Source organism: Carlito syrichta, unplaced genomic scaffold (assembly GCF_000164805.1).
Source record: "Carlito syrichta isolate Samal-C Ts95f unplaced genomic scaffold, Tarsius_syrichta-2.0.1 Scaffold256706, whole genome shotgun sequence".
NCBI classification, from domain to species: Eukaryota; Metazoa; Chordata; class Mammalia; order Primates; family Tarsiidae; genus Carlito; species Carlito syrichta.
Window position 1 is genome coordinate 23,407 of NW_007200802.1, and position 5,929 is coordinate 29,335.

The 5,929-nt window shown below is 41.9% G+C and overlaps 1 pseudogene; it reads left to right on the forward strand.

Moving 5' to 3' along the window:
• Positions 1 to 1,871: 1,871 nt before the first annotated feature.
• On the forward strand, positions 1,872 to 2,697 carry LOC103253910 (annotated as a pseudogene).
• Positions 2,698 to 5,929: the final 3,232 nt, after the last annotated feature.

Below are 5,929 nucleotides of genomic sequence, written 5' to 3' on the forward strand. Positions count from 1 at the left end.
GTGAGACTCCAACTCAAAAAAAAAAAAAAAAATCTGTTAGGGACCAGAAGATTTCAACAACAGAAAAATATGCTTCATTTAATGAATACTTCTAGACTCAAAAACTGTAAAGTACATTCTTGTCAAGCACACGATGACTCTACATTGGACCATAATGTAAATCTTAAATATCAGAGGACTAAAATACTTGGCACATAGGATGACTACAATGTAATTAAGCTAGAAATTAATGACAAAGGGGAAAAATATCCCTACCTACCTGGTAATTAAGAATCACATTTCTAGGCCGGGTGCAGTGACTCGAGCCTGTAATCCCAGAACTTTGGGAGGCTGAGGTGAGAGGATTGCCTGAGTCCAGGGGTTCGAGACCAGCCTGGGCAACTTGGCGAGACTTCGTCTCTACACTAAATAAAATAATTAGCCCAGTGTGGTGGCGTGTGCCTGTGGGTCCATCTACTTGGAAGACTGAGGCGGATGGATCCCCTGAGCCCAGCAGGTCAAGGCTGCTGTGGCTGTGACTGTGCCACTACACTCCAGCCTGGGCCACAGAGTAAGACTCTGACTCAAAAAAAACCAAGCAAACAAAAAAAAAACCACACACACACATTCCTAAACAATCAGTTCAAATAAGTACCTTAATGGAAATTATAGCAAGATAACTAAAATATTAGGTGCAAATAATGAAACTGTGAGGAACCCAATACATGTCCCAGTATAGGTCAAGCATTCCTAACAATGTTTAAATTAGAAAAGCTGAAAGGCTGAAAAGTAAAGACAAAGGTAATCTAAAGAAAGAAGAAGTCTTTAAGGTTAAAAAAAAACAAGAGGCAAATATACTTCAGAGAAACATGTTCAAAAAAATATGAGCTAACAAAGTTGTGCCAAAGCAAAGTTTTAAAAAACCGGAGTAGAGTTGCAACCATTAATAAATAAAATCTAGCCAGGCTCGGTGACTCAGTCTGTAATCCCGTGCTTTTGGGAGGCTGAGGTGAGTGGATTGCCTGAGCCCGCGGGTTCGAGACCTGCCTGGGCAGCGAGACCTCATCTCTACAATAAATCAAAAATCAGCTGGGCATGGTAGCGCATGCCTGTAATTCCGGCTACTTGGAAGGCTGAGGCGGAAGGATCGCAGGAGCCCAGCAGGTCGAGACTGTGGTGGCCAGGAGCGGCCACTGCACTCCAGTCTGGGCGACAGAGTGAGACTCCAACTCAAAAAATAAATAAATAAATAAATAAATAAAATCTAAAGAAACCCTCATCTTTCCTAGGTGGGAGAGAGGAATAATGTAGCTCAGATATTTATTGGTAAGTTTTGAAGGGCCAAATAATTTTAATCTTAGGCAAAAATATTCCAATATACAAGAAAAGAAAATACCCCAAGCCGGGTTCAGTGGCTCATCATGTAATCCTGTGCCTTTGGGAGGCTGAGGTGAGTGGATTGCCTGAGCCTGCGGGTTCAGGACCCACCTGGGCAACTTGGCGAGACCTCATCTCTACAATAAATCAAAATGAGCCAGGCATGGTAGCGCACGCCTGTAGTTCCAGCTCCTTGGAAGGCTGAGGCGGAAGGATCGCCGGAGCCCAGCAGGTTGAGGCTGCGCTGGCCGGGAGCGGCCACTGCACTCCAGTCTGGGAGACAGAGTGAGACTCCAACTCAAAAAAAAAAAAGAAAAAGAAAATACTCCAAAACAGCAGAATAAACATTGTTCTCAAGTACACATGTAATAGTCACAAAGAGAGGCCACACTATGGTCCATGCTACAAAGAAGAACTGAAATTATACAAAGTATATGTTCTGGCTACCACAGAATTAGAATAGATAGCTATAACAAAAAGATGTCTAGAAAATCCTAAGAATGAGATTCCTGGAGATGGAAGCACAGATGAAGGCACCAAGTGCAGGGGCGAGGAGGGCTTCACCCAGGTCACCTGCAAGGGTGGCGAGCTGCACAGCTGTCCACAGCTCAGGTGGGCAGGGATGTGGGCCACGTGGACACAGAGGCGGCTCTGGGAACAGGCTCCCGAGCGGGAAAGAAGAAACAAGGAGAATTGCAGTCGCAGCTAACACATCTACACCATTACAAGAAAACCAGACGAAGATATGTTTTACTCCCATTGTAAAACATTTGGGACTTCAGATTCGCCTTAACTTGAAATCAAGGAAGGTAGAAATCAGGACTTGTAAAGACACCAAGGATGTGAGTGCCCTGACAAAAGCAGCTGGTTTTGTGAAAGCCTTTTTTCTCAGGCTTCAGGCGGAGGATGCGTTTGCCCTCACCAGGTTGGACGACCTCTTCCTAGAGTCTCGAAATTACACATGTGCAATTCCTAAAGAGAGATCATCTGTTGAAGGCTACAGGAGGAATCGCCGGCAAAGGAGGACAAACCCAATTCACCATAGTGACACAGACGCTGATAGTTTTGGTTGATGTGAGAGTTCACATCCTTGGCTCTTTTCAACAGATCAAGATGGCAAGAACTGCCATTTACAACCTCATCTTGGGAAATCTTCCATCAAAGCTTTATGGCAATAGTCAAGCTATGGCTAGCAGTGGATCAATTCTGATTTCAAATTGGAAACTTTTGCCTTTGGACTCTAGAGAAAAAGATTACACTCTACACGAGATCACAAGAAACCATGTGAGAAAGCTGTCACTAGAAATGCAATCCTTTCTTCCATTTTCGGCCAAAGCATAAACAGAAAGGACAATAGTATTCACATTTAAGCTTTTAAGATTAAAAATTAATTCTATTACACTTACACAGTAGGTATAATTTATCATTTTTAAAAATTTTAATCACATGTAGTAGATTGTGTAGTTTATGACCCTCTCATTTGGAGAGACTTCTTGCTGAAACACCTTTTCTGTTTGAATTTATACGTTTTTATTTATAAATGTATAAGTATTTATTCTTTGTAATCAAAAGAGTCATCTTTTTGTGAAAACCTCTATGTGAATCATGGCCCTTCCTTAATAGTGGGTGGTACATGAATATTTTAGAATAGGTCATAACCAATAATTTGGGCCACACTACATGAATCCAAAAGGGCTAATCTTTGTACTTGTTTTGTAGTTTTACAAATTAAAGACCTACATCACAAGGTTGATGTAAGGAATGCGTTTTAGTTTTTCAAATAAGCATTTAATGAAAGTAGTCAGACATTACCACTGTTGAATATACCTGTACGGCAACTTATGATGGGGTTGTTTGGATACACCCATTTTAAGTTCAAAATATCGTAAGTCAAGAATGCATTTAATACCACCTAACCTACCAAACATCATAGGTTAGCCCAGTCTACCTTAAACATGCTCAGATTGCTACATTAGCCTGCAACTGGGTGAAATTATCCAACACAAAGCCTATTTCATAATAAAACGCTGAATATCTCATATAATTTATTGAGCACTGAAAGTGAAAAATCAGAACGGTTGTGTGAGTACTCGAAGTGCAGCTTCTACTGAATGCCTGGCCTGTCACTTTCATACCATTATAAAGTTGAAAATTGTAAGTAGAACCATCACAAATCATAAATCTGTATTTCTTCTAGGTAGTCAAGGTGAAATGTCAAAAGAATGTTTTTCCTACCAAAAACCCATGTTCTATTGGTGCAATAGTTTGTTTTAACTAGTATCTGCCTATTTAAGTATTGTATGATTTATGCATTTTTTATTTTTTTTGAGTTGGAGTCTCACTCTGTCACTGCAGACTAGAGTGCAGTGGCTGCTCCCGGCCACTGCAGCCTCGACCTGCTGGGATCTGGCGATCCTTCCGCCTCAGCCTTCCAAATAGCTGGAACTACAGGTGCGCGTTACCACACCCAGCTAATTTTTTTTTTCATTTATTGTAGAGATGAGGTCTCACCTGCCCAGGTGGGTCTAGAACCCGCGGGCTCAGGCAATCCACTCACCTCAGCCTCCCAAAGGTGCAGGATTACAGGCTGAGCCACCGAGCCCAGCTTTTTTTTTTTTTTTTTTTGAGTTGGAATCTCACTCTGTCGCCCAGGCTGGAGTGCAGTGGCCGGACCCGCTGGGCTCCAACGATCCTTCCACCTCAGCCTTCTGAGTAGCTGAAACTACAGGCATGCGCTACCACGCCCAGCTGATTTTTGATTTATTGTAGAGATGAGGTCTCGCCAAGTTGCCCAGGCAGGTCTCGAACCCGCGGGCTCAGGCAATCCACTCACCTCGACCTCCCAAGGTGCGGGATTACAGGCTGAGCCACCGAGCCCAGCCGTAAATTAAAATTTTAAACAGTATTATTGACAACAGAGTATGCCACTGCACTCCAGGCTGGGCAACAAAGTAAGACTCCGACTCAAAAAAGAGAACAGACCATAAAACATGAAATAGTGCAGCCTCTGTATGTTAAAAACCACAAAACACTAAGAAAGATATCAAAAAAGATATAAATTAAAAGAGATGCTGTGTTCATGCATAGGAAGATTCAATATTGTTAATATGCCAATCCTCCCCAAAATGATTAAGATTTCCAATACTAATCAAAATCCCAGCAGAATTCAGTTTAGAAATTGACAAACTAATTCATTCATTTGGAAAATCAAAGAGACTAGAGATGCCAAACCAATTTTGAAAATTAAAGACAAACTTGGAGAAGTCATATTATCTGATTGCAAGGCTTACTATCTGCTACCATCATCAGGAAAGTGTATTACTGACAGGACAGACATAAAGATCAAATGAGCTGGGCACAGTGACTCATGTCTGTAATCTCAGCACTTTGGGAGGTGGAGGCGAAAGGATTGCCTGAGCCCAAGGGTTCGAGACCAGCCTGGGAAACTTGGTGAAGTCTCATCTCTGCAATAAATCAAAAAATTAGCCAGAGGGTGGTGCATGCCTATAGTTCCAGGTACTTGGAAGGCTGAGGTAGAAGGATCTCATGAGCCCAGCAGGTCGAGGCTGCAGTGGTCATGAGTGCGCCACTGCACTCCAGCCTGGACCACAAAGTAAGACTCCAACTCAAAAAAAAGAACAGACCATAAAGAAGTGCATAAATAGATCCACATATATACAGTTAATTGGCCTTCAACAAAGATGCAAAAGTAATTCAATGGAGGACAGTCTTTTCAATGAATGTTGCTGGAACTGTTCAACCACATGACAAAAAGTGAACTTCAATCACACTTTATTTTATATATATTTAAAAAATTAGCCAGGTACAGTAATCCCAGCACTTGGGAGGCAGAGGTGAGAGGATTGCCTGAGCCCGCCGGTTCGAGACCAGCCTGGGCAACATGGCAAGACCTCGTCTCTACAATTAATAAATAAAAAATTACCCGGGTGTGGTGGCACATGCCTGTAGTTCCAGCTACTTAGAAGGCTGAGATAGAAGGATCATCTGAGCCCAGCAGGTCAAGGCTGCGGTGGCCGTGAGAGTGCCACTGCACTCCAGCCTGGGCGATAGAGTGAGACTCCAACTCAAATAAAAAAAAATTAACTCAAAATGGGCCATAGAAATGAGCTAAGTGTAAAACTAAAACTTATCAAACTTATAGAAAAAAATATAGGATAAAATATTTGTGATATTAAGTTAGACTTGACTTTAAAATTCCTTAGATTTGACACTGAAAGCCAAAAGTACAATTCCCAAAAGAAAAAAAAAAAAACTGATACAGACTAGGAGAAAAGATGTATAAATACATATCTATTAGGCTTGTATCTCAACTATTTAAAAACCCTCAAAACTCTGTTCAGTTTAAAAAGAAAGAAAAACAGGACGGGCTCGGTGGCTCAGCCTATAATCCCAGCACTTTGGGAGCCTACGGATTTGAGACCAGCCTAGGCAACTTGGAGAGACCTTGTCTCTTTTCAAGACCAGCCTGGGAAACTTGGCAAAATCTCATCTCTACAATAAATTTTAAACATTAGCCTGGCGTGGTAGCACCCGCATGTAGTTCCAGCTACTC